Source organism: Ailuropoda melanoleuca, chromosome 14, assembly GCF_002007445.2.
Source record: "Ailuropoda melanoleuca isolate Jingjing chromosome 14, ASM200744v2, whole genome shotgun sequence".
Lineage (NCBI taxonomy): Eukaryota > Metazoa > Chordata > Mammalia > Carnivora > Ursidae > Ailuropoda > Ailuropoda melanoleuca.
The window spans coordinates 7,343,110-7,359,538 of NC_048231.1; the positions used below are offsets into that span (position 1 = coordinate 7,343,110).

Below are 16,429 nucleotides of genomic sequence, written 5' to 3' on the forward strand. Positions count from 1 at the left end.
TTTTTAATTTCTGTCAGATTCGCTCTCATTTCTGCCCTTAGGGATTCTATATTCTCAGCAACGCTTTCTCTGATGCTTTTTTCAAGTTTACTCATCATCTTGACCATTGTTGCTCTGAATTCCATTTCTGATAATTGGGATACATCCATATGTATTAATTCTGTGGCCGAGGCCAATTCTGTGGCAGAGGCCACAGACTCATTATCTTTTCTTTGCTGGGGGGGACTTCTCCTTCTCGTCATTCTGATGAAGAGAGATTGCAGGGTTGTCCAGAGCCCAAGTGTTGACTGGGACCCAGGCCGTGCGCCCTTGTTTTATAGAGATCTTAGGGATGTGGGCTTCTTCCTTAAAGAGTTTATTTATTTATTTGAGAGAGAGAGAGACAGTCAGCAAGAAAGGGAACCCAAGCAGAGGAGTGGGAGAGGAAGAAGCAGGTTCCCGGTGGAGAAGCCCGATGAAGGACTCCTTACGGAGCGTTGTGATCACACCCTAATCCGAAGACAGGTGCTTGGTGACTGCGCCACTCAGGCGCTCCGGGTTGTGGGCTTCTTGATTTTTCAGCCTGCCTTCTGGGGGAGGGGCCTGCCTGCAGGTACTCAGAAAACCCTGTTTGGGTAGAGTCTCTGTGTCCCTTGCGAGGGGGGATGGGGATGGGCACCCTGTGAGCCGGTATTTCCGGGCTTTTGTTCTCTGGCGGCTTTCCCTGGCGGTTTGCTATGCCTCTTCTGAGAGAGCAGCAGCGGCTGAAATTCAGCCTCTGTCTCAGAACAGAGGGATCGCGGATCGTTCTCCACTGATGTTCTGGCCACTTTAACTCTGTTTCTGTTGGTGCTGCTCAACCCTGCAGCATCCCGGGGCTGTGCGCCCCACACCCCGGCGTCCCAGCCCTCACTTCCAGGGCCGGCACGTCTCTGTCCTTTGTGTTTCCAACCCCGCCAGCCGCCAGCCGCCCCGCGTGGGCTCCCGGAGCTCCCCGTCTCAGTCTGGTGTCTCACGGGTGCTGACCGCGAGTCCGCCTGCTCCCCCGTGCAGGTGGCCCTCCAGCCACCAGCCGTCCCGCGTGCGCTCCCGGAGCTCCCTTCTAAACCACTGCTTATTGAATGTGTTCCCAGTGTCAGGCATTCTCAGTCATTCTCATTTGTTATCTCACGTAATTGCCTCATCGAGCCTAGGAGGCGGATTATTTCCTATTTTACCCATGGGAAAGCTGAGGCTTAGACAGGTTGCATTTATACATACAGCCAGTGAATGCCAGAGCCCTGATTTAAACCGTGTGTATCTGCTTGCACAGTCCAACCTCTTCAGTCATGTCCTTTGGTAAGAGATGAAACTCTACTTTAAGTGTCGGTATCCAGAAGGTCCTGGAGCTGCTTTGAAATTTTGTTAATAGTAACCAAAGATAAATCACTTTTCCAAACACCAGACATAAAATAGTCAATGGAAGGGACTTGCTGGCATTAGTATCCAAACATTATTCTTTTGATTTGAAGCATTTTACACCAAAGATGGAGGGCTGAGATCGTGCCTCCCATGCCTCAGTTTATCTTCAGTGTGTTACACAGAGCAGTCCCTCAGACGCTAAGGTACCTAATGCTTAGAGAAGAACCTCGAGGTTGGTGATTATCTTCTTGAAGCTTTAGGCAGCTAACATGATGAAAAGCTGCTTGAGGACAGATAATAAGAGGAGAATTTTGGCTATCATGTGTTATCAAGAGTTAATCTGTCATTTAAAATAAAATGTGTTTTAAATAAAAGTGATTTGAAATGAAATAGTAAACATTAAAAAAGAAGTTATCCAGATCACCTTCTTTGTATAGCAAGGTAACAGCTCTGCGGGGGACAAACGGCCAGTCGTCTCCTACCCAAGTCTCAGCACTGACTCCCCTGCTACATCACTGAGGATATAGAAGTCATTCCGGCTCAGTTGAGAAACTTGGGATTGATCCTCTCCTTCAAGCCTCGTATGTTTCTATTTCTAGGTTCTAGTGTCAAAGCATCTCTTGAACCTGTCCCTTTCTTCCCTTTCTCATTGATTCTGACTGTTTTCACATAGTCCCCATATCGTGTTCGTCCGCATCCTCAACGCACTCTGCACACTTGGGAGTGATAGTTCTAAAATGAAAAGATGGCAGCTGATACAGAGAAGCAACCGGATCCAGGCAACCGAACGGGTTTTGAGGCAATGCCAGGTGAGCACGTGGTGAAGTGCGAGACCAGAGAAGCGAGGACTTGTTTGTTTTCCTTCGGAACATCTCTCGCGCTGTGCTCCGCTTCTGTTTGTAGTGTACAGTGCGTGGGTCTGGGGGCTGGGATTCAAGTCTGGCTCCTTCACTTCAGGGCTGAGTGAAATGGGTGGGTCTCAGTTTCCTCAGATGCCAAGCGGAAATACTGACGACTGTTTCCGGGGTCAAATGAATTCATCCGCTTGGAGAGATTAGCACTCCTCGCAGGCTGGGGGCTCTGGTCACATCCATGTAGAGGACTCGCTCCGCCCCAGGCACGGCTAGGCTTGGAATGCCCATATTAACGTACCTAATTCTCACACAACCACTCAGAACCGCGTACCGTTCCCCTCCGTCTACGGGATAAGAAACGGAGGTACAGAGAGGTTAAGATCCGAAGGAGCATGAAAATTCACCGAGTGTATACATGATCCTAGCGCTATATTGTAAATTACATGAGAAACGGAAGGCAAACACTGTTCAAACTACTCCTGTAAATTCTTTACAGAAAAATAGAACATGTTAACTCTCATGTTCCTACAGTTTAAAATAACAGATGTGCTGTGTAAATATTAGAGTTACTGTTTTAAAAAATGTCCTCTATTTTTAAAAACAGAGTAAGAGAGTTTTTAGTGTTTGGACAAAAAAAAATTAAAGGTCGAAGAGCAGCTGTAATTTTTCCCATTGATGATTGAGGTCCCTTTGAATGGTTTTGGCTTTCTGGTCACCTGTGGTCAGGCAGTGCAGGACTTCTGTTTTTGGTGTTCCTGTTGTCTTAAATTGTGCTAAAATATACATGATATAACATTTACCATTTTAGTCATTTAAAGCATACAATTTAATGACATTACATACATTTACAATGTTGTGCAAACATCACCACTCTCCATCTCCGAACTTTTTTTTTTTAAAGATTTTATTTATTTATTCAACAGAGATAGAGACAGCCAGCGAGAGAGGGAACACAAGCAAGGGAAGTGGGAGAGGAAGAAGCAGGCTCATAGCGGAGGAGCCTGATGCGGGGCTCGATCCCGGAACGCTGGGATCATGCCCTGAGCCTAAGGCAGATGCTTAACCGCTGTGCCAACCGGGCGCCCCTCCATCTCCGAACTTTTACATCATACCAAACCAAAACTCTGTGCCTGAAAAACAATAGCTCCTTCTTCCCCTCTCCCCCTAGCCCCTGGTAAACACCCTTCTACTCTCTCTCTCTCTATGGATTTGCCTATTCTGGGTCCCTTATATAAAGTGGAGTCACACAATATTTTCTTTCTGTGTCGGGCTCATTTCACTTAGCATGGTGTCCTCAGGGTTCATCCATGTTGTAGCCTGTTGTCAGCATTTCATTCCTTTTTGTGGCCAAATAATATTCCATTGTACCTATATGCCATGTTTTGTTTCCACTCATCTGTTGATGAACACTAGCCTTGCCTCCACCTTTCTGGCGATTGTGAATAATGCTGCTATCAACATGGGTGTCCTTTAAGAAACTTAAAAATAGTTATCCCTGGAAAGTGAGACCAGGGCTCAGAGAGTACTGTTACTCTTCACTTTAGACCCTCCTGTACTTTTTGAATTTTTTAAGACTATGAGTACATGATTTTTAAAAGTAATTACATCAATTATATATAATATTGGGGAATTTAAAAAACCCTACCATATAGGATTGGATTAAATGTGTGTGAAGACACCAAGCTCGAAGCTGGCAGATGGAAGGTATATGATGCCTGCTACTTACACTGGAGTCAGAATCCCCTCTGGGCAAAGGGCATGGGAGTGCTGTAGACTGGCAAGTGGGTAGTGTTCAACGGCTGAAATGATGGGGCTGCACTAGAATTTGCTGTGGTGACCCATTTGGAGGCTGCTATCTCCATTTTGGTACTTTCCCAAGAAATCCAAGGAATGGGGCTGCTCCAAGACCATCCCAGTTTCCCATCTGCACCCCCATCTGGGCTTGTCTTCCTCAACTGTCAACACCAGGCAGCATGCCACTCTCAAACCCTCTCATCAGAAAGTCCCTGTCCTGACTCCTATGCCCTTAGGGCCCTTCCGATATGGTTGCTAGTCATAACAGGTTACTGTATGTTCTCTCTTGGCCATATAGTTGAAACTATAAATGTCAAAAAAAAATTTTAAGGATGACAATTCTGTAGCAAAATCGCTGGCATTTCTTTTCCAGTGCCCATGGTAGACTCTGCTAGCTGATCGCAAACGCCCTACTGCTAAGCCCAGAAAAGGCCTCAGAACTTTTCTAAAAAATTCTATTCTCCACAATTTGGAGTTGGCACTTACCGTGAAACCCATTTGCCATCGCTGTGACCCAAAGAGTGACTTTCCTGGTCTGAGTTTAAGGTGTTGGGACAAGAGTGTGGAAAGGAGACTCGGGGGGCAGGTCTTGCAGCATCTCTGAACTCAGGCTGCAGAACTTGGGGTTCCTGATGCATCACAACTTTATAGCCAAGAATCTAGAGTCCTCTCCTGATGGAAAGATAGTGAAGGTCACCTTGTGAACACTGGGGGGGTAGGGAAGGGAGGGGTGGGGCTCAAGCTGCCAGGGCTGGGCCCATCTCCTGACATCACAGTTCAGCCCTGAGATGTGAAATGTGTTGTGGCGTCTTCACCCCTTCTGTGCATAGTCTGGGGAGGAGCAGAGAGGTATAGCCATGAGTGTGTCTGGGGAACTGGGCCCTGTTCTGTCGATACTTTCCCCCTTCCTGTGAATCAGTAAGATTCCTTGTCCTTGCAGATCTCATCTGGGAGGGAAGCAGAGAAAATTTACCATAAGGAAAAAAGAAGAAGAAGAAGAAGAAACAAGAAAGAAGGAAATCAAACTGCCTGCTTTTGTCACCATGGAGAATGTTTGCGGCGGGTCTGACTATCCACTTCCTAGGTCAAGCTATGTCCACTGCACACTGTTGATGGAACCATTAACACGCCACCATTAGGAGCTGGTAAATTTGGTTTTCTGGATCCTGTTGTTTTAGGCTGGACATGCATCTTCCATAAAGGCTAGCCATGGGAAATGAAGCTCTGTTATGCAGATGCTTATCCACCACTAATGATAACAGCAATAAATTAAGAGTAGCAATCACCGAGAGTTTACTCTGTGGCAGGCACTGTGCTAAGGGCTTCATAAACGTTTCCTCACTTCATAAACGTTTCCTCACATAAACAACCCTAAGAGTTAGGAACTACTGTCATCACCTTATAGATGAGGAGATGGAGGCTTGTAGAAGTTAAGACCTTTATCCAAGGTGACTCTTAGGGGAAGATACAGAGTACAGATTTGAATCTATGTTTGATAGACTCCAGATCCCGTCCCCACTAGGCCACCTGGAAAGTGACTTTCCTGTAAAACTTTTAATGATAACTCTGTGAACATGATGGGCAGCTGTCTGGTGGCTGATGCTGGGGAATATTCCACTCCACTAAAGCCAGGCATTGCCTATGAGATCCCCTTCCCTTCCCCCTCTGTCCCTCCTCCGCCTTTCCTCCCTTCCCTTCCCTATCTCTGCCTGTCTCCAGCTTAGACCCCCTTGTCCATCCTTTTCCCCCAAACCCTGTGCTGGCCCATGTGAACAGGAATCCTCACTCTGCTCAGCTGCCTGGGTAAACCTCACAGAATGTGGGCCTTCTAGTCCTCACCAACAGCCTTATGTCCTCCAAGTGCTCCTGGTGGACCTTGACGAGCAAGGATCCTGCTTCCTCCTGCTCCAGCAGCAGCCTGGCAACGTCCACCATGTTTCCCAGGGGCCTGCGGGGCTTGAAGCTTTCCCCCTGGGGGCTGTGGTGGCTCCAGGGACAAGGGGGCAGGAGGGGTGGCTGAGGCCCCCTCCCAGCCGCGGGTGAGCAGGCCAGGCAGGCGTGGTCACACTCTGTGATTCCTGGGTCTAGGAAGTGCTTGTGCCAGATGCAGCTGGTGACTACGTCCTTGGGGTGGCAGCCGCAGCCTGGGAGGCCAGAGGAACTCGAGGGTTCGGTTTCACTTTCCTTGTCTCCATGTGTCTCCAGCGTCTCCAAGCTCAAAGCGTTGGCTGTGGCTTCCCAGACCAGCCCCTACAAGTCATCTGAGCTTTTGGGCTTTTGGTGCCTTTCCCTTTCCCAGTCAGAGGCTGCTTCCCTCTGTCTGCAGCTTTCCCATTCTGCAGGCCTGCGGGGCCCTCCTCAGCCTGGGCAGGAGGCTGCCGCAGGAGGGGAAACGAGCAGAGGTTTTTACTATTCCATGGGCCCAAGGGGCTCCCCAATTGTCTGATCAGGATCTTTGAAAGTTGCTTTGTCATCACTGTGGTGCTGGCCCCGGAATGAGGGACGCGATGGCTGCTTCCCACAATGACCCTACTGACCCCAAAGGGCTCGGCTGCTCCCGGGGCTGGGGGAGGGGCCGGAAGTCTGGTTTCCTGAGGGAAGGACTCTAAGAAGTTGGCAGGGTGACATTGTCTGAGTCACATCTCAAGAGAATTTGGGAGGAGAAGTGCTTTCTTAAACTTTTCTTTGTGGAAAATGAGACTTTGCATTCAATAGGGAGCAGGGGACGGGAAATGGTGGGGAGGGTATACTTGTCCAGGGGTAGCCTCACTGATGGGTGACATCTGAGCCTTACAAAGAAGAGCACTGGAGGTAAGGGATGAGCTGGACGTCCTGGGTTCTGGTGGTGACAGATGAAAAACATAACTAAATTATCCTGACGGTCTCCAGGCTTAGATGGTCTTCTGCCTCTGCATTGACTTCTGTCCCTGGAAGGGAGAGGCTGTGTGCATGGTTGTGGTGGGGAGCTGGAGGGGTCTTGTTCCATTCCCTAAACTACTGCAAAGCATTCTTTTACAAATGTCCTCTGGACACACAGCCCCTGCTTCAAGCTCCAGGTAGAGGCACTTTTTTTCTTAAAGATTTTTATTTATTTATTGGTCAGAGAGAGAGAGAGAGAGAGCACAAGCAGGAGTGGGAAAGGGAGAAGGAGACTCCTTGCTGAGCAGGGCTCAATCCCAGGACCCTGGGATCATGACCTGAGCTGAGGGCAGACGCTTAACCGACTGAGTCACCCAGGTGTCCCCAGGTAGAAGGACTTGCCTGAGGCCAAAGTTCGTGGAAAGTGGTGGAGGGGGGATTCAAGCTGAGGTCAGCCTTGGTCCAAGGCCCCTGCGTTTACCATGAACACTAGTGACCTTTCACACACATGAGGGACTCGGAAAGAATATGACTGGACTTGTTCTCTGGCCAAACACTCTCTTAGGAGACAGGAGTTACGGAGACCTTCATCTTGCAGTAGCAAGAGGACCAATGGAGTGGGTGTCCTTTGCTCCTGGCACTTCCGTGCGTCTGGAGAGTAGAGGTGGTGAGAAGCTGCCGCACTTGCTGTAGGTATTTAAGGGATGTGTGCTTGCCCTGGTTTTCACTGCTATCTAGCCTGGAACAGCTGGAGTGGAAATATTTAGCCACAAGCTCGTCCAGTACATACAGCCACTCATAAGTGACTTTTGGGACTTGGCTTGGGACGCATTCCCCTAACAATGCACCTAAAGTCCCGTGAGCATCTGCACCCCCCCTCCCGAGGGTTCAGAGACCCGAGTTACTCACTACTCCCAGTTGTACTGGAACATTGGAGAAGTTAAGCGAGGTGGACTCAGGCAGGAGGGGCCAGCTGCTATCATTACAGATGAGAGGAGACCCAGACAGTTTCTGACAGGCAAGAAACGCATGTTTTAGGGCAGAAGCAAGAGCTAATCTTGGTAATGTTGATGGAAAGATAATGAGAGATCCCAGTGGAGCAAATTTGCATTCATGTTCTACACGGGTTCCTCTGGCGATTCATGGGCCAGTCACTGAAAAATGTGTGAGGTTTTCAAAAGTATTTTCTACAGCAAGTTCAGTTCCACATTGAAAAGGGCCTGCGTATGAGCATTTTTTCCAAAGATTTTATTTATTTGGGAGAGAGAGAGAGAAAGAGAGAGGATGAATGGGGAGGAGGGGCAGAGGGAGAGAGAGAAGCAGACTCCCCGCTGAGTAGAGAGCCCCATGAGGGGCTGGATTCCAGGGCCCTAAGATCATGACTTAAGCCGAAGGCAGACGCTTAAGTGACTGAGCCACCCTGGTGCCCCTGTGAGTAGGAGCATTCTAACACCATGGCTGCAGCAGTATGTGCCTTACTCAGCAAAAACTTCCCTCTTTCACTTTTTAAAAATTTATTTTGTGAGCAAGGATAGGCAGACAAGTGATCCATAAGGGCATATGACCTTTCCAAAATGGTTTGCAGAGCACAAAGTTTGAAGGTCTCTATCAGGGAGAATAGGTTCCATGTCTAAGTTCTCCTTCCTTGGGGACCCAGCAGGCCCCTCAGCCTTGGGTCTAGTGAGAGACGAGGTCCGCCCTCTTCCTGGCAGCAAGGATGGAGGGGAACGCTGGAGCGGATCTGTGGGCTGGTGAAGGGGGGAGCGCACCGCCCTTGGGTCCTAAGTATCCTCATTCTCGCTTTTAACAAAGGCAAAGCTTTAAACAGTTGGGAAAAAAGACCCGGGGAAAATACCGAGTGTGCATAGTAGTTAACTCCGAGTGATTCTTATTTAGTTATTTTTTATTCAAATGTATTCTCCAAAATGTCCACAAAGAATTCACGTTCCTTTTATAAGGAGAAAAAACACATTGTAAATACCTCTCTCAGGCAGAAAAATAACTGTTTATGTAACATTCTGATTTATAAAGTCTTTTTCACACACATTCCAATTTCATACTCTCAATAGCACTGATGACAATTTCTATTTAGGCTTCAGAACACAAGCCTCAAGAGGTTGAGAAACTTTCTCAAGGACATGCGGCTCCAGGCAGCTGAGCCAGAGTGGGAGCCCGTCTTCTCCCTTCGGCTGCATCGTGTGGTAGATAGGATATGCGGTTCTTGGGGAGAGGGGCTGAGGCTGCAGGAGGAAATGAGGGCAGTTTGGGGGAGAAAGCAAGGGAACGGCTAATCTCATGGGAGGTGGAGTTTTGGGGGCCACTGCTTCGAGAGCTGGGGTCATGAGACTGCGGGGTGTATTTAGTAGACTCGGGGTGATTTCTGGGCTGAGTAAAAGTGCACCCTCGGGAGGCTGGTCCTCTGGGGCTCCTGACAGCTGGGGTTTCGCCTGGCTCACCTCTCCAGCTGGAGACAATTGAAAGTTGCTCCCCCAGGCTGTGCATGATCCCACACATTCCTCCTCCTTTCCTGGGCCCAAGGTAGGTCCTCTTCCTTGGGTTTTAAATAAAGTGAGTGGCTTGTGGTCCAGGGTAGGCCAGCCTCCTCACACCAGAAGATCTGGGGCTCCTCCAGGAGCCGGGAGGTGCCCTCTGCTGGGGTGAGAGCTCTGTGCTGAGGTGGGCCTCTGAACCCAATCTATGGGGAGGGCATTTGGAGGTGAGGACAGGAAGGTGAAGTCAGAAGGACATTCTCTTTCAGGGCTGCTCATGATGTTCAGGACAGTCCCTCCCTCTTCGCTTGGTTAGAAATGAAAAAGACTAGCAAGACGGAGGGATGGAATGGAAGAAGTGGACCCCTGGTTAGCGCCACCTGTAAATGCTGAGGGGACCTGAGCCAGCACCCCCCATTCTCTGTTCAGGGTCAGCCTTGCGGAGGTGAGGCTGACCTGTGTCCGCGCATTGCTGTGCACCGGCTGGAAGGATTCTGGAGTCTAGTTGATTGGGAAGGAAGATGAGAGGGTGTATTTTTTCTAGAGATAAAAACAGTGGTGTGTCGGAGCCAGCTCCTACCAGCTTGTGAGAGACCAGTTGTTAAATTTTCAAGAATCTCCTGAATCATCGTGTTGGTAGCTTGAAACTGGTCAAAGTGGGAGTATTTACACCATGGAAATTGGCAAACACTACACACCAGGGCTTCCCTGTGCCAGAGAGCTGGTTGTTAGACCTTAATACACATACCCCTGAGCAGGTGTACCATTCCCCTCATGGCCTGGGGCTTCCTGTGCTCTTCGGAGGGAGAGGATGACAACAACGTCTGGCTTTGGTCTCCTGTCTGTGATGTCATGATGGGAAGTGGGGTCACTCTCGCCTGTGGCTTTCTCTGCTTTCCTTTTCCTATATCTAAGTCACAGAGGGCAGGCTTGGCTGGAAAGGGACCTCCCATGTCCTCCATTCCTACACTCTAGACCATGTGACAGCTAGTACAATGCCCAGGACAAAGTAAGATGCTCCAGAAATAGTTGTTCAAGGGGGTCGAGGAGGGGTCAATGTCACCTGCTCTCAGAATGCATCATTTTCATGATTCTTATCAGCAGGGGGCGCTGTAGGACTAATGATGTGTCTTGAGTCGTGCTTTCCTCGGACACTCTCTCTTTAAAAGAAAAAAACCCATTAATTGGAATGAATTACAAAGGGGCTAACTGAATCCGTGATTTTTAGATAAAGCATCAATTTTGGGGAAAAAAACGTAGTGCTCAAGTGATCATAGTGAACACTATACCACTTTACAACGTACAAAAAGCGCTTGGCCTGCGTCGCCTTGTGTGATTCTGAAGAGGACCCTGCCAGGCAGGTGGGCGCGGCCATGTAGTAAATACACGTGTGCGCTCTGGAGTCAGAGCGTCTGGGCTGCAAATCCCGGCTCCTTACATTACCGACTCTCTGACTTTGCACAGGTCACAAAACCTTCCTATGCTTTGGGGAAAACACCAGGACTTGACCTCCGGCCTTGGTGTGAAATGAGAGGGTGCCCACGACGCGCTTAACAGGCTGCTTTGCAGGTAAGAAGCGCTCTGCCGATGTTCGCCCTTATTATCCTTGCCACAACACCGGGCACCGGAGCTGAGCACGAACGAAACACTCATGGTCACATTATGAGTCAGGGCAAAGCCCGGACAGAACCGCCTCCTCTTTCAGCCCAGGGTCTCTGCCTCTGGCCAGGACCCGTCCCCCAGCGGTCACTGCTGACACATCTCACAGCTGGTCTGATAATAGCCTTCATTCCTGTTGGAGTGCTTCAAAGCTACTTTTTAAAAAGATTCCACCTTGAAATCCTGCTTATGCTATGAATTGGCTTAGGAGCTCACTTTTCTTAAAGAGCTCACAGCTCACTTCGGTCCATGCTCCCCAGCCCTCATGACTTGAATCTGGGTGTTCAAAATCAGGTAGGTTGACCGCCCTGGGAGGTGTAGGCCTGGCTTGATGAGCTCAAGCAACTTCAGGTGTAAGAAGATAGGAGCGGTGGGGTGGCTGGTCCTGTCTGAAGCCGGAAGTAGGCACGCAGGGCAAGTATGATTTGATTTGCTGATTTTTCCAGAAAAGCCAGGCACCCAGATTTTTACGTAAAATATCCCAATTGATAAATCTCGTCCACTCATTTGAAGTTTTATAAAAAAACAATAGCAAACATGTTTATAGGCTGCACCCACTCCGTGGCTACCAGGTAGCACTTACTGCCTACGATTTATGAGAAGCACTTGGCCTACATCATCGTGGGGGTGGGGTGAGGTCGTCGTTGCACGTGATCAGTATTCCCAGGGGCAGCAAGAGGAGTCCCACTTCAGTTTGGAGATCCTTGTCTAAAGCCAGTGTGTTTTGCTCAATTGATCATTTTCTCCCTTCTGTTGAGTTAAGTAGCAGTCTTTGCTCTTTCTGTAAAGAATCAATTCCTTGTCTAAGTAGCATTGGATGCTTCCGGACGGAGAATTGGAATGCCTGGAATCTATCTGCAGCCCTGTGGTGTGACTCTAGAGAAGTGTCAGACCCTTCCCACACCCTTGTAAGATCAGCAAGGGCTGTTCTGCCCTCTCTTCAGAACCTTGCTTAGAAAAGGAGACTCCACTTTCTAAAGGCCAGGCTGGGAGCCTCCTCATTGGTCTACATTAGATCCTCCCCACTCCCAAATTTTGAGTTGGTATTTTCATTGCTCATTTGTTCTTAAACACGTAAGAATCCCTGGAACCATACATCCCTGTGACGTAGTCTGTGCAGGGAGTCAAAGCGGGTCTCAACAAGTGTGTCATTTCAGGTCCTTTGAGAAACAGATGTCAAGATGGAGTTAGGTATGCAAAACATGTCCTGGGGAGAACACCTGTGAAGGAGGACGAGTGAGGGAGCCTGGGTAGGTGAAGAGAACCTTCCAGCAGTGATGCAGGCCTGTTGCTTGCCAAAAGTGAGAGGACAGGAAAGAGGCTTGGGTGGGAAAGACTGCAGAGTAGACCTCAGCTCCAAGAAAGTTATGGCCAGGCTGCAGGGAAGCCCGAGAGCGGAGGAGTCGCCAGCACAGCAGGGGGAGATCAAGGCCTCCGTGGGAACGTGGGAACGCTGCGGGGATCCCAAAGGCACCACGGCTGGAGGCTGTCAGCCCGCCACACCCTCACAGCAAGAAGAGGGAGCAGAGCGGGGGGGTTTCAGAGTTAGTCCTAAGTTTGTGGCTCCGTCGCTGTGCTGGCTTTGACTTTAGGGCAAGGACCTAAACCTCTTTATCTGTTCACCGAAAATAGTGGAAGGATCTCTCCCACGGAGTTACTGCGAGAATTAGGATAGAATTCAGGGAAAGCGCTCAACACAGTGCCAAGTACCAGCCGGTGCCGGGTGAGTATTTTTACTTTGGAATGTACTTGGGGATGAAATACGGACTAGCTACACAACAACCTCTGCTTTACTTTGATTTTTAGTAATCTTATCTTCTAAAAAGATATTGTTAGGGTGAGTCTGGTCATAGGGTCAAGTGAGCATGCGTGTGCGGACAATGGCCACTAGGGCAGTCTGCCACCACCCTCTGCAGTAGGTTCTGTTATGCCTATCCTACAGATGAGCCAACTGAGGCCCAGAAAGGTCTCGGAGATTTGGCGGAGCAGATGACTCAGGTCTGATGATCAGAGCATTGCATTGCCTCCCTGTGGTTCAAGGATGGGCAGGGGATCCAGTCAGAACCAAGATGTAATGAGACTGACCTGGTAGCTGCAACGATGCTGGGCTCTTTCACTAATGGGCTTGGAGGGTGCGAGGCTGGTGTCACTGAAGCTGTCTCAGTCTCCATGAAGGTCATCTCTGCTTGGCCTGGGAATGAGGCCGACGTAGGAATAGTTGGCTGGCTAGTCCAACACCCATTCAAATCCTTTCTCTCATACCTGTTCTGGAGGAGGTTGCTAACCGTCCTGCAATACTCCTCCCTTTCTTCCTGTTAGTAACAGAACTCCCCCCACCACCATTTTCGCTGGGCACATGACTATGAGGATGGTACATTTCCCAAGTTCCCTGGCAGCTAGTTGTGACCATGCGACTAGATTCTGGCCAATGGGATATGAGCAGAAGAGAAACTGGGAGCACAACTCCTGTATCATGGCCTTAGAAGGAAGCTCCTTGCACTTCCCTTCTAGTTTCTCCCTGCCTAGCTAGGGAAGGACAACCCAGAGTGACAAAGCAGACCCCACAATGAAGAGGCAGACCGATCCCGCAATCCTGGCAATGGCTTCTCTCTGACATACAAACAAAAAACTGCCTCTACCACAGGGGCCAGAACAAACAAAAAATACACTTTCCTAGCCTCTGAGTGGCCGTGTGTCCTGTGACAATGATGTGTCAAACTGGTGGGAAGCAGAGATCAGCTGGGGGCACCGTGGGATGACTTGCTTTTCTAGCTCAAAGACTCAGATACAGCCACTTCCGCTTCCTGCCTGGAATCCTGCAGCTGGAGCAGTTCTCCTGTGGCCCTAAAGACCAGGGGAACTGAAATGAAGAAATAGGTTGGGTTCTTTTCTTTTTTTTTTAATGATTTTTTATTATATTATGTTAGTCACCATACAGTACATCCCTGGATTCCGATGCAAAGTTCGATGCTTCATTAGTTGCGTATAACACCCAGTGCACCATGTAATACGTGCCCTCCTTACTACCCATCACCAGTCTATCCCATCAGGTTGGGTTCTTGATAATGATAATAACTGCTGCATAGTCCTGTCATTGGTGCCTATTCTGGGCGACTTGTTATGTGAGGAAAAAGAAAAAAACAACCTATCTCTGGACTTCTTCTGTGAGAAAAATAAACCACCCTTCGTTGAATCCTCCATTAGCTGAATTTTATGTTATTACAGCCCAAATGCCAAGACATCAGTAGAACTTGGTGTGACAAAGAGCCCAGATGTTGATGATGTCATCTGGCCCCATGAATAGCTGTGCCTGAGACTAGCCCTTGGACTTTTCAGTTATGAGAGAAAGTGAGTTCTTTTTTGTGTTTTAACAGTTAGGTTGGGTTTTCTGCTGCTCCGAATGGGAAGACTCCTGATATCCCTATTCACAAAAAACCAAGTGGACTGATTGAATTTTCGCCTTCTCTAAGTCCCTCCACCAAATTTTATGGTGAAAAAATGAGAAAAATTAAAAGAAGGAAGGAAGGAAGAAAAGGAAAGAAGAATAAACGGCATGAGATGTGAGCTAGATTAACAGAAGGTTACGATGCTTTGTTCCAAATCCTTATTCAGAAATCTGGGTCCTGGTTTCCCTCATTCTGGGTATTGTTTCTGGTGTGTGGGACCTTCCCCTGACACCCTGTGAACCACCTGACTGCAGGGAGTAGTGTGACTCAGTTTCCCGTTCCAAGCAACCCAGCACTGTATTTCTGGGGCTTTTCATTCTCCTTTACTTTTCCTGATGTGTGGCATGGCCCACGCTAATTAATCCATGTCCTCAACCTGGCTCGTTGTTCTCCCAGGTCACCCTTAAATCCATGGGCCATAACCCTCTTGTACTTACTGATCTCCGGGGTTTTCATCACTTCTGAGAATGGACCGTTTAGTCCAATCTTGGTGCAGACCAGCATTAATAGGCAATTGCCACAGGGAGACAATACAGGAAGAAAAATGGCTAAAAATATACAGTGAATCACAGAAAATTACATCTCTTAAAACCTACAGTGTATTCCTATTGCCATAGCAACCCCCTGGCTAGTGAAGACAGAGCTGATTTATCGCAGGCTTTCCCCAGCACTCAATTCTGCTGGAAGCGCCTCCAGCCTGTGGTAGGAGAGGGAGGCGGACATCACAAGCCCAGTGTTTTCTCTCCTGTCTTTCCATCCCTTCCAGGGCTGTGGCTGTAGCAAGGAGACCTGAGTTCCTTCAACACACCCACATTGTCTTCTAGTCCCTTTTCTGAGATGAAGGTGACAAAGTGTCCTGCATTCTGGCCATACTAATGCCTGTGATGGCAGAGGGCTGGAGTCCTGGAGGGGTCAGTGTGCATGGGGGCCCTGAGGAAGCTGCAGGTGCCCCGCCGCCCTGGAGGAGGACTAGAGGAGAGGAGTTTCTCTTGCCTTCTTTCTTTTCCTTTCCCGTTCCTGTCCACCTCCCTCTCTCCTCTCCTCGTCTCCCTGTCTGTTCTGGTGTCCTAACTCCTCAGTGGGTTTACTGTGAAGCGGACTGACCTCACATCGAGACCAGGACATGGGAGAAGGAGTCAAGCCTTCACTTACAAAATGAGTCTGGTGTATAGAAATTAATATTCATCAACCTTTCATTACTCCATTGGAACTCTAAATTTCACTGGCATATAATGTGTGTTTTTATTGTGATATTAAAAATGACATTCCTGTATGCGACTTTCAACTTCCAACATTTGGAGAAATATTCTGGACCAGAATTCTGGCTCGTCCTCCCTCAAAAATAGCACTGCCTGGACATGTCAAAAGGACAAAAGAGACAGCTGGAAGGAACTCCCACTGGCCAAATCTGGGACAAGCTGAACTTTAGGGGAAAAAAGCACAACAGTGGTTTAAAATCTATTGAATAAAATAAGAAATATAAACCCATACTGATAGAAACAAATAAATAAATGGAGGAAATGAAAAAGCCCTGTCATACAGTAGAATTTGAACTACTACATATAGAAGAAACAATGGTATTAGAAAATCAACATTTGGCAACCTTCAGAGCAATAATTGATTCAGGCAAGAACTAGCAGTAGATGTGTAGTGGGTAAAAGTTTGATGAGAAACAGTGTATTTATACAATCTCAAAGTATCTCCTCATCAAATACTTATTGATTTCAAAGAGAAAAATAGTAGCGTGAGAGTGGAGAGGCTTGGCAGACCCCATCTGAACCAGGTGATCAAAGTTAACGTCACAAGGGACAAATCGGACAGATCAATAACCTGGATCTCCTGACGCGATGCGCTAAGAAGGACATAATATCACCTCGGTGGTGCTCCCGCCAAAAATGTATAGCCTGAGTCTCACTGTGGGGAGACATAAGGCAGTCCCCAAATGAGG

At 48.4% G+C, this 16,429-nt stretch overlaps 2 long non-coding RNA genes across 3 annotated transcripts in view; one reads left to right on the forward strand and one right to left on the reverse strand.

Annotated features, from left to right (window-relative positions):
• Positions 1–16,429, forward strand: part of LOC105234863 — a 147,035-nt gene that overhangs the window by 30,099 nt on the left and 100,507 nt on the right. The window contains exons 5-7 of one of the 2 annotated variants that reach the window (XR_004620424.1): positions 2,054–2,189; positions 4,969–5,173; positions 10,841–10,945. This is a non-coding gene — a long non-coding RNA (uncharacterized LOC105234863). Of the gene's footprint in view, positions 1–2,053; positions 2,190–4,968; positions 5,174–6,685; positions 6,840–7,452; positions 7,577–10,840; positions 10,946–16,429 lie in introns of those variants that run through there. The other variant, XR_004620423.1, reaches the window with a different exon arrangement.
• LOC117796077 lies at positions 2,183–6,228 on the reverse strand. Its single transcript, XR_004620427.1, has 3 exons — positions 5,868–6,228; positions 4,515–4,700; positions 2,183–2,578 (listed from the first exon to the last, which is right to left on the reverse strand). It is a non-coding gene; the product is annotated as an uncharacterized LOC117796077 (long non-coding RNA).